This window comes from Canis aureus, chromosome 12 (genome assembly GCF_053574225.1).
Source record: "Canis aureus isolate CA01 chromosome 12, VMU_Caureus_v.1.0, whole genome shotgun sequence".
In the NCBI taxonomy this organism is placed as follows: Eukaryota; Metazoa; Chordata; class Mammalia; order Carnivora; family Canidae; genus Canis; species Canis aureus.
The window spans coordinates 33406893-33419292 of record NC_135622.1 but is presented as its reverse complement, the minus strand read 5'-3'; the positions used below and the strand labels follow the sequence as shown (position 1 = coordinate 33419292).

At 38.5% G+C, this 12400-nt stretch overlaps 1 pseudogene; it reads right to left on the bottom strand.

The window, feature by feature from the left end:
* Positions 1-233: 233 nt before the first annotated feature.
* Positions 234-1401, bottom strand: LOC144280949 (large ribosomal subunit protein uL1m pseudogene; annotated as a pseudogene).
* Between the last annotated feature and the right edge of the window lie 10999 nt (positions 1402-12400).

The window sequence follows — 12400 nt, the reverse complement described above, 5'->3', positions numbered from 1 at the left end:
TCATGTAAATATTTGAAGAATAAAATCTTATCTAACAATTCAAGACATATTTGTTTTCTTTCAGACACAGAGAACATTTTATTTTCTTACTTTTTAAAGTGTTATAAGATTTTCCAGCATTAAAATTCATTTTTAAGTAAGATGATCAAGAAATAACAAGACACTAAATTATACAGTTTTATAATTTTCTGTTACTTTTTGTTTTTTAAGATTTTATTTATTTATTCATGAGAGACACACAGAGAGAGGCAGAGACATAGACAAAGGGAGAAGTAGGCTCCCTGTGGGGAGCCTGGTGTAGGACTCTATCCCAGGATGCTGGGATCATGCCCTGAGCCAAAGGCAGCTGCTCAAGCACTGAAACACCCAGGTGCCGCTCTGTTGCTTCTTAATCCACTGAAAATTTCCTAGTGTGATACTTGTAGACAGCTTCACTGCTGCTTTCTTTGGTCTCTACTCCTTTAGGCCACAATGGCTCAATCCTTAGTAACAAAATTCCAGTGAAAGCACCTACCACAAAGGGTCCCAAATTCAGGCATCTGTGCCTACATTGATAACAGATCAGTTGCTTGCAGATTGGCAGCTATCTGGTAACTGGACATATCTAGTATTGCTTTTTTTTGGTTTTGAAAATGCTCTTCCTTTCTTCATCTACCTTAATTTCATGTCCAGTTTTAAATAATTCAAGAACTTTGGGGATGTCACAGGCAATGGAATTCCAAGTCTTGGAAATCTTTTTTTTTTTTTCCATTTTCTTCTTTAATGGATTAAGCTTGGGCATTATTTCTGGAACAGCTACATAAAAGTCTGATTGAATTTCATCATCCAAAATCTTCTGAATCAGATTAGCTCTTCCTCAAACAGCAGCTCCATTTTCTTCTGCTATTTTAATCTCTGATGCATTCCCTGTAAATACAGCAACTTTATTATTTCTGAGACATATGAGTATGAAGAACTTAGAACATTGGCCAATGGCTCCACATTTTTCTTCTTCCCCAGCACCATGTCCAGTGTCAAATCAAAAGAAATGCTTTGCTTTGGATTAGTAAAGTCCAGATTCTGAAATGTCTTAAGCAAGCAATTAGCTATTTCCACATCATATAGCTGCCTTGGATGTAAGCGTTTTAAGTAGATCTCATCCTGATGTTCACCTTCCAGAAAGGTTCTTTTTTTTTTTCTTGTCTACTGCTTTTTCTCAGCATCTTTTCTGTTTACTTTGCAGATTTTGTAAAACAACAAAATGTCCATTGGGCACTTGAACATGGACAGAACAAGGATGAACAGGTGCCTGATAAGCCACCTTGGAAAGATTATGCCTTCGGTGATGTATGGAGGCTGTCATCTTATGGCTACCAGCATGTTGACCATTCCAGATTGTGTTCAATATACTGTTCTTTATTCTGGTCCATAAACAGAGATCTCGTGCTTGGTGGAAAGCTCAGCTCAAGAAGCTTTGAAATGCAGATTAGGTTAATTACACCAGAATTATATTTGAAAATTGAGAAGAAGCATTTTCTAAAAGGCAAATTCCAAATATATGCCTTTTCAAAGGAAGTGTCATTTGGAAAGAAACTGAATCACACCATGAAATCTGTGGCATTTCTTTTGGTCTCCACTCTCTTCTATACTAGTGGTAGGCTCGTGTGATATGTAGAAATGTGCTTAATCAAATTTAGCTTGACTTCTCAAGTTAAGAAATGTATATGAAGTATTTCTGAGATAAGAAGAGGCACATTCTTTTTTTAGCAAGCATACTTCCTATGCTGCTGCATTTGCCTGATTCCCTTATTTGAAAATTTGGCTTTGCTTATAAAATCTACAAATTTCTATTTGTTTAGAACAGGGCTAGAATAGCCTGGGATCCTATGGAGCTGAATGGTATTTTAGAGTGCTGATTCTCATTTTCTCTTCAATAAAGATTGCAATACGCTATTTGTATCTTACAGTACACACACTGGGGATTACCCACCTGGGAAAGGGACCCAGATTAAGCCTTTTGTTTGTGGAGCTATGTGATGTTGAGCAAGTCTCTGAGATAAAATGAAGGACTATTGCCTGAAACTCCATGAATCTGTAGTTTAAATATAATCAACTCTAAGGTTTAATGATTTCTTTGATAATTTAAAAAAAATGCTAGTGACCATAAATGCATACTGCTGATCCCTGAATTTATTTTTGAAATAATTTAAGACAGGGGAACCTGGGTGGTTGAGTGTCTACCTCTGGCTCGGGGCATAATTCTGGGGTCCTGGGATCGAGACAGGAGCCTGATTCTCCCTTCCCTCTGCCTATGTCTCTGCCTCTGTGTCTCTCATGAATAAATTAATAGAATCTTAAAAAAAAAAAAAATCTAAGACAGAGAGAGGTTCATGAGGTCCTTTTCTTTATATAAATTTTATATGGGATATGTTTGTCTGAGGTAGCACATGCCAAGAGTTAGAGGTCTATAGAGGCCACCAGAATTAGAGATGTAGAGATAAGGATAATGGAATATTTTTCATTTGGAAAAAAAAGTATAACAGAAATGAGTTTCTAATTTTACTGCAAATAACTTGTAGGACTGAAGATGATTACACTGTCACACACTTCTACATTGAATAAGCACTATGCAAAAGGATCAGTTACAATGCAGTAATTTACAAAGATTAAAAAGAGTCTAATTTTTAAGAGCTCATTTTAAGGGTTGTTGATTTTTAAATCAATTTGCTTATTGTTTCTTAGTTTGCCTTTTGTTTTGAGAAGCTTCTCTCAGGAAAAGAAATTTTATGCAGGAAATATATGTGATCATCTTTGTGATGTGTTAAAATTGAAAGAAAATTTAACTTTAGCAAGAAAAATGATACTAGATGCAGAAATAGACAAAGAACCACATACTAGATGTAGATTAGATATAATGTATAAAGATGATTCTTTATAATGGCTTTTAAAATTCAACTTTAAGATACAGATTTTTTTTTTTTACTGAGGAAAGGAGAGCAATGTATTTGTATTGGAATTTAGTCATATGTATTTTTTCATATGTGTACATCTACATATGAATGCCTGTGTTTATATAATTACATGCTGTATACTATGCATATACAGTGTACATACACTTATATATGTTGGCATTCTTGTCTATTCTGTAGAAAGAAAAGGCTGCTATACTTAAAAATATCTAGCATTCAGTTAATTCTGAAAAAATCACATTGTTTCTTGGCTTTTTTTGTTACTTCCTGTTGGCCTAGTGACAATGACTCATTATAACGTAATGTAATACATACGGTTTCCAGTATCACATGATGAATCTAAATGGATATATAAGAAATCTGAAACACCTTTCTTGTTTAAAAAATGTAAACATTGAACAGAAGCTTATTCATCAGAGAATTTTATGTCACTAAATAGTAAGTGCTTTGATTTCAGTAATACTAAGACTCCAACAGAATCGATCTTCAGTGAAATAATGTGGCTGAATTTTACTTTTTAGTAATTATTTTGTAGCTTATATGTACACAGAAACTTTTATTTTTTTAAGATTTTATTTATTTATTTATTAAGATTTTATTTATTTATTTATTAAGATTTTATTTATTTATTTTACAGAGAGAGAGAGAGAGAGAGAGAACAAGCAGGGGGAGTTGCAGGAAGAGGGAGAGTGAGAAGCAGGTTCCCGCTAAGCCTCGAGCCTGATGGAGCTCAATCCCAGGACTCTGGGATCATGACCTGAGCCGAAGGTGGACGCCCAACCAACTGAGCCTCCCAGGCACCCCCAAAGAAACCTTTTCAAACCATTAGTTCATTGTCTCTTTCGGCAAATAGATCACTTTTATTATAGGTGCTGAAATAACATTTTCTCAATATTAGATTTATGTGATACCGGTACTGATTTCAAAGTTGAAAAACAAAGTCTCCAATGGTTAACTTGAGAGGGGAAAAGAGTAAACAAATACAAACACAAAAGAACAAATATTCTTTTTTTAAGATTTTATTTATTTATTCATGAGAGACACACAGAGAGAGAGGCAGAGACACAGCCAGAGGGAGAAGCAGGCTCCATGCAGGGAGCCCAACCTGAGACTCCATCCCAGGTCTCCAGGATCACACCCTGGACTGAAGGCGGCGCTAAACCGCTTAGCCACCTGGGGTGCCCAAGAACAAGTATTTTTGAGTTAATAGTCCCCTAAGGAGAATGGAAGAATTAGATTAACAAATATTTCAGTTGAAGAAGGTCTTAACAAAGTTTAAGCTACTAATTTAATGATAATTAATGGAAATTAGTGGAATTCAAGAGTGAAGAAATTTCTACAATTATAGCATGAAAGAATGAAGAGAATTTTGTTAGGGAAGCTATTGTTTTTGAATGAAGAGTTAACAATCAAGTAGTAAATTAGGAAACTAACAATTACATGGTAAAGAGAATCCAATATATGTAAATTACTCTCACTGTAGGTAGAAAAGTTGTTTGATTTTATTTCCCTAAGCCACCTCAAGAACCACCTACCAATAAAGAAAGTTACATTTTTGGGCTCACCTTTCATTGTCTGGATAATATTCCTGGGTAGGTAATCATCTCCATTTGGAGCTGGAAACATTTGCATTAGAAATCAATCTACTTCTAAATGATGTATTTTATTTCAAATAATCTTAATGTTGCTCAATTGAAATTTGTTGCTTTTTTTTCATCAACAAGCTGATGTTCCAATAATATTATGCATATTAAAAAAAATACAATTCTGTAGTTCTGACTGAACCTGGCCAAGTATCAGAATTGTAAATGATAAACCATGAAGGTCTTACATGATTGGTTCTCCTCTCGGAAGGGTTAGGAGCTCTGAGATTTCTAAATAGATTTACTTCACAAGTATCCCAGAGATTCTTCTGCTTTTGCTTCTCATTTCCTTCTTGATAAGATTCTATTTCCTTTCTCTTCCTCTTCACGCTGTTACTTATCATAGTTTCAAAATATGGTAGCCCCCCTAAGCCACTGCTTTCAGCAAGTGAGTCATCATGAGATAACTGAAGATTTGGGGGCATATGTGTTACTTTTGTTCCTGTTAATTCTTTACTTTCTACCCCACTATGGATATAATAAACTTCCATATTTGGCACCAGATTTTTTATTTTTTTATTTTTGCTACCGTTCTGGCATTGAAACATCAGCCTGTCTCATTTTCTTTGAATCCAAGATTAAGCCATAATGAAAAAAAAAAAAAAAAAAAAAAAAGAGAGAGAGAGAAGAAAAGAAAAAAGAAAAAGCCACAGTGCAGTCTTAAAACAATACGTAATGGATTTACTTATTGTTCTTGACCCTTGGTTTAGTAATGACGAGGCTTGGAAGAAAATGAACCTCTTTTTACTCTTTCAAGAACGGTACAATAGACTAAATGTTTTTGTCCCCCAAATTCATATGTTGAAACTTAATTCCCAGTTGATGGCCTTTAGGAGGTGATTAGGTCATGAGGGTGGAGCCATCCTGACTGGAATTTGTCATGTGATTAGGTCATGAGGGTGGAGCCATCCTGACTGGAATTTGTGTTCTTACAAAAGGAACCACATAGAGCTCTCTTGCCCCTTCCTCCATGTGAGAACACACCGAGAAACCTGCCATTTGTGAACCAGGAACTGGGCTCTTGCCAGACACCAAATTTGCTACTGTCTTGATGTTGGGCTTCCCAACCTCCAGTGCTGTGAGAAATAAATTTCTGTTGTTTATAATCATCTAGTCTATGGTATTCTGCTATAGCAGCTCAAATGGATTGAGACATATGGCGACCTTGTTTGGAGAAAAGATGGAAATCAGGGCAACATGGATCCCTTCTTTTTCCCATATACATCTCATACCTTCATCTGGCAGAGAGTGATCTTTGCTGCTTGGATACCCTACACAAATGGGTCCCTGCACCAGTTGATTTCAAATCTTGTTCCCTCATCCCAACCCCCTTATATCCTAAAGCTAGCATTTGCTACCCAATCCCCCAAAGTTCCGTGTAATTCCATCTATATTAAAATGTGGGTAGGAGTTGTAATAAAGGGTAACTTGACTGTGAACCTTGATAGATTTAGAATCTTTTCCTAATATTAGTCAGGCTTCCCTGACCACCTTCATTTTCTTCATTTTTCAAGTACATGGGACAACCTGGGAAGTCTGTGACACTGCCAACAAGAGACCAGGGATCTCTCTGCCAGGAAATGTGACAGAAATGAATCTCTGCCCAGTCATGTCTTTGATGCTCATCCCCATAATTCTTATTTGCTATAATAACTACTGTCTTCTACCTTCATTTCAGATGAGGAAATTGAAGCCCTAATAAATGTTAAGGGATTTAAGGGCAGGACTCACATAACAAATTAGAGGGACAACAAGGATTTTAATTATTTTTTAAAAATATTTTCAGAATTTATTTATGAGAGACACAGGCAGAGGGAGAAGCAGGCTCCATGCAGGGAGCCCGACATGGGACTCGATACCAGGTCTCCAGGATCACGCCCTGGGCTGAAAGCAGCGCTAAACTGCTGAGCCACCCGGGCTTCCGTAGGATTTTAATTCTTATCTGTTTACACTTTTTCCTCACAATTCCCATTGCTGCCTTTTGTGTAAATACCTGGTTAACACAGGAAGAAGAGAATTATGACAGCTTCTGGTCTTTGAATGCCATAGATTTACTTCATATTAATGCCATTAATCATCCAATTATTGTCAAATCGATTTAAATCTTGTGAGATCAGCATCTCCTGAAATTCAGTGCATTTATTGAACACTTTTTTGCATACAATGCAGTGTATTAGGTTCTGTCTGGGGGAACTAAAAAAAGAAGATACAGCCCCTGACATACAGTCTTATCCTCTAGTTAGGAAACCAAATGCACAGAAAATGATTTAAAAAACTGTATAATTACAACATATTTCCTTCAACTCATCAGTAAGATGAAAACTGTCTTGCCTTTTCCATAGCATTACCATTACAGCCAAAGATTCTCTTACTATGGCCCCTCAAAATAAGCTATATTTTGCTCTCAAAGTGGAGTCAACCATGAGTCCATTTCTCCCATATTTTCTTGACATGTCTCTGCAGTTCTTTAGCAACCTCTTTGTGTTTCTCTCACATGTCACTCTTCTCCATGAGGCAGAAGCTTGGTTTTTATCGGCGGATATTATGGGCCATGTTGGCTGGATTCCCGTGGGGGTGTGTCTCATGGTGGGGGCTCAAACATACTCTTTCTCTGGCTGCTTCAATGCAAAGGCCTCCATGCAACCTGGAGGCTGGCCTTCCACTGAATTGCCATGTTGGGCACAGTTAGCTGCCCAAGTTGGGATTGTACCTTTTGGTAAGTTCTTCCTTTCAGGAGCTAGAGAGGAAAGAGGAGTCAGTATTGCACCTGCCTGGCAGGAGCCCTGGCCCACTCTTCACCCCCCCACCCCAACCTCAGCCCTCTCTTGGCCTACTTTTGACTCTTGGACTTTGCTCTCTGGTGGGTGAAGAAAGACAGCCCCACTGGCTGCTTCAGGCTGGGGCTTTTTAGCTTGATGATCTGGGGCAGCAGTCCAGATGGTGCTGCACTTGGTAGGGGACACACACTCTAAGCTGTTGCTGCTTCTCTCTGGCTGGTGTGTCGTCTTTTTATGTACATTATTAGAGGAAAAGAAAAAAAGAGAGAGAAAGAGTGAGAGATGGAGAAAGAAAAAAGAGATGGGGAAAGGAGAGAAGCAGAAAAGAAGAATGAAAATATCAGTTTTTGTTCTTGTATGGGATTGGCATTTTACTGATTGTTTCTCTCCCCCCTCCCAACTTGGTTCCTGTCATGGCCTCTCTGATTCAGTAAGTCAAGGCTGGGGCCTGAGATTCCGCATTTCCAACAAGCTCCTGGGTGAAGCCAATGTTTTTGATCCTCAGACCATACTCTAAGTAGCAAGGGTCTTGAGTAATAACACATCAAATATTCTGTCAGTTTCTTCCCCAGTCTACAGATAACATCTAACACTAAAACAGCACTTAATATGTGCCTGACAGTATTTTAAGTGCTTCGCATGTGTCAACTCATTCAATCCTCATGATGCCCTATGAGATGGGCACTATTATTAGCCCTACTTCACAGCTGGGGAAACCAAGGCACAAAGTTAATTTGTAAATATCACATAGTAAGCAGTAGAGCCTAGATTCAAATTCAGTCTGGCTTCAGAGTCCATGTGTGAAGTTCCATTCCTATTTCAACAGTTTACAAACTCATTGCCTTCTTCCAGACATACTTTTTCAATACTTCTCACTTAAAGTGTGGAAACCAGCTTGAAAGTAGTGTTCCTATGATGTGATTGACCAAAGATGTGACTGTTATAGATCATCCTGATATAGGAATTCACCATTATATTAGCCACACTGCCAACTTTGTGCCTGATGTAAATTTGATCATTAGAGCCAGTACTCAAGGATCCCTAGGCAGCTGTGGTTTTGGCTGTTTTTTGTTTTGTTTTGTTTTTGTCAAATAGAGGCAGCAAGGTCAGCTGAGGTTAATAGCTCTAGCTGATCACTGAGGCAGCAAGAGAAATAGCTCCAAGACAAACACACTGTTCATTGTGTAGCCTGAGGGGAGAGATCTGGCTAGAAAGACTGAACTGGGCAGGGGTGAGGGGTGAAATAGGATACTCTGTGGTGAGGAGGTTGGTGGCTGGTCAAGGCAGAAAGGAGAGAGGCTGGGCAAACTGGAGTCTTATGAATGAGCCAAGTTTGGATCAAGAAAGACCATTCATTCATTCATTCATTCATTCATTCATTCAATATTAATCGACAACCTACTACACTCTAGTCACCATGCTATATGCTGCTGATACAGTGATGGATAAGACAACTCTGGTCCCTTTCCTCGGGGGATTCTAATTCTTATGGAGAGACTGCTAAGACAAAACCAAACCAAACCAAACCAGACAAGAAAGCAGACAAATAAATCATTGCAGGCTATAATGAATGTCCTGAAGGAAAGCAAGAGTCAGAGATGGTGAAACCAAGGGACACCCTAGCTTTAGGTAGGGTGGCCAGAGAAGGCCTTTGGCTGAGGCTGAAAATCAGAGGAGTTAGATATGGGGAGAGAGCATTCTAGGCAAGAACCAGCTGTGCAAAGAATCCAAGGGTGGAAATGAAAGAGAGGCTGGCAGGATTTTGGGGACCCATAGTCATCTATTGGGAATGGGTACAAATAGACATAAGGATTAATGCTGAGAATAACTGATATGAAACAAAATTAATTGGCTTTGACAGCCTGGTCAGTTCTCATCTGGAGTATCATGTTGAATTCTTGACATATCAGAGTGTCAAGGCTCATGGGTCATTGGCTGCCACAGCCTCTGAAATTGGGAAATATTTTTTAGGCAAGTCCCAGTTCCTATTGTTTGGCTTTTTTTTTTTTTTTTTTTTTTTTTTTTGATTTAAAGGCCCATCTCTGGGTTGCAAGGGTCTCACTGAAGTTCTAACAATCCTTACAGAGAAACCTTTATCTAGGTTACTGTGATAAAGGGCAAGGGCAGAAAGAAAGCATAGGGTGGGGTTAGTGTGGAGAAGTCAAGGCACACTGACCATCTCTTCTCTGAACTCTCAATCTCACAGACCTACTGCATAAAAGAGAGGAGGTTGGTCTGGATGCCTCTTAAGTGTGAACTGCTAATGGTTCTTAGTGACCAACACATTTCCTAAGGCTCCTCAATGACCTTTTAGGTGATTTTTGGAGAATTTTTTTGAGAGGAAAATGTAGTTCATCAATGTATTGGTGAACTACAGGTTACAACTGAGGAGAATCTGTCCTTTTCTACCCTTTTGAGAATCAGAGCATTTGTCATCCCCCAGGCCCTCCTCAGTTGTAACCTGGATTACTGTATTGGTGTCTCACAACTGGTCCCCCTGACTCATCTCTCACACCTACAATCTGTCATCCACAGAGGTTTCAGAAAGATTTTACTAAAATTCACATTGTATCTTATCCCTATCCTTGGCTTAAAGTGGCTCCTCATTACCACTAATTAATTACTCTTTCATTTTAAAGATTTTGTTTATTTATTCATGAGACACACGGAGAGAGGCAAAGACATAGGCAGAGGGAGAAGCAGGCTCCCCTGCGGGGAGTCTGATGTGGGACTGGATCCCAGGACCCAGGGATCAAGGCTTAAGCCAAAGGCAGACACTCAACTGCTGAGCCACCCAGGCATCCCTAATTAATTACTCTTAAAAATCTGAACTTCTTTTGTTGACATTCAATGCCTTTTGCCATCTGACCTTTGCCTAAACTGCCACTCTCATTTCCTGCCATATCTCTCTACTATGAATTATGGCCATACTACACTACTTGCTCTTTACTGAAATAATCATGTTCTTGTATCACGTCTCTTCTTTCTCATATGAGGTTCCACTTGTTTCTTCCTTAACTACTTCCTATTTATCCTATAAAGGATAATGAGTTTAAACCTCATTTCCTTTAGGAAGTCTTCCTTGATTTCCCTAGTCAGGATTAAGTGCTTAATCTAAGGTTGTAACACATTGTATATGCCTCTGTTACAACACTCAGCATCTAACTCTTTTTCTGTCTTCTCTACAAAAACCTTGAGCTTTTTGAGGGCTGGGACTGCATCCGTTAGTGCTTAACTGTGCCCTGCACATAACAGCCTTAGAAAGGTTTATGGAGTAGCTGCATTTGCACCTTCTACTTTCTGGCTTTATTGTAGTTTTCCATGATTTCTCACAGATTATAAAGAACTCATGTTAATTTCTACATCACATATATTTCCCATCTCTACCTACTCTTTTGGGGAGTAGGGGAAAACGATTTGTTTAAGCTGAGGTCTAGAGACATATATTTCTAACTTTGTCAGTCTTGCAGCAATCTCTAATGAGAATTTTTTATTACCTATGGTTTAATCCAAGGGCTCATATCTTGCTATGATTTAGGATACCAAATTATAGACTTTTAGACCTAGAAAGGACCTTAGAGGGCAGCCCTGGTGGCCCAGCGGTTTAGCGCCACCTTCAGCCCAGATCCTGGAGACCCGGGATTGAGTCCCATGTCAGGCTCCCTGCATGAAGCCTGCTTCTCCATCTGCCTGTATCTCTGCCTCTCTCTCTGTGTCTCTCATGAATAAATAAATAAAATCTTTAGAAAAAAAAAAGAAAGGATCTTAGAATGATCAAATCTAATATTTCACTTTACAGACAAGGGCATGAAGACTCAGAGAGTGGTTAAGTGAACCCTCTAGAATCACCCTACTAGTTGTAGTTGGTGGCAGTTAGCCCTAGAACTAGGGCTCCATTCTTCCCGCCCTGCATCCTTTCCCCTAAATATGGCCACTCTTCAAATCTTTAGCTTCTTTTGATGTCAGAGACCCACTACGAATTTGATCTTGGTTGATTCACCAAGCCGAGGTTTTCATATTGCCTTTGGAACTAATCATTTATTAGGTTATTAGTAAATAAATTAATATTATGCTTTTTCATTTGGAGGCCTGCTAAACTCTGAACCTCTTTCTTAAAAAATCCTGAGGGGGGGAAAAAAATCCTGAGGGGACGTTAGAAAAAAAGAAGCATAAGTGTTGGACAGATTGTTAGTCTTTTGTTGGTCTCTCAGGAGTCTTTCATTCTATCACAGATTGGTTCATAGCAGAGCAGCTAATGAGCACTGGCACTTCCTTTATAATGGAAAGACATTCACGTTGTCTCTTTTAAGAATGCTCTAGAAGGGAAGTGGGAAGTTGTACATAAATATTATCTCCCATGGAAGCAAATAAGTTCCTTTACTAGAATTTAAAAAGTATAGGTGCAGTTTGCTAATTTTTTTACTTTAAAAAATTTGGCTACTTATTAGATTTGGTTAGTAGCATTGTGGACTACTACTACAAAGATTTAGCAATCTTTCATTTTAATATAGAATATTTCCTTTAAAAAAAGATGTATTTATTTATTTTAGAGAGAGACAGTGAGAGAGCACCTGTGTGCATACAAGGGGCAGGGTGCAGAGGGAAGGAGAGTCTTAAGTAGACTCCAGGTTGAGTGTGGAGCCTGATGTGAGGCTCGACCCCATGACCCTGAGATCACAACCCTGAGATCATGACCTGAAATCAAGAGCTGAAATCAAGAGTGGATGCTTAACCAACTGTGCCACCCCAGTGCCCCAAGAATATTTCAAACATACAGAAAAGTACAGAGAATAAAATAAAAATCATGTATCTACTACCCAGCTCAGTCAGTCATATAATAAAATGCTGCCATATTTGCTTCAGACCTCTTTCTCATTCACTCCATCCCACCCTCCCTTATTCTTCTCTTTCTCCTGTCCAAATTAAAATCTTACAGATGTAAAGTCCCTGTAACCAACCTGCCCCATTCTTCTGCTGCTTTTGACAGAGTTGACACCTATCTTGAATTTTTAGTTGTTTTTTTTTTTAAAGA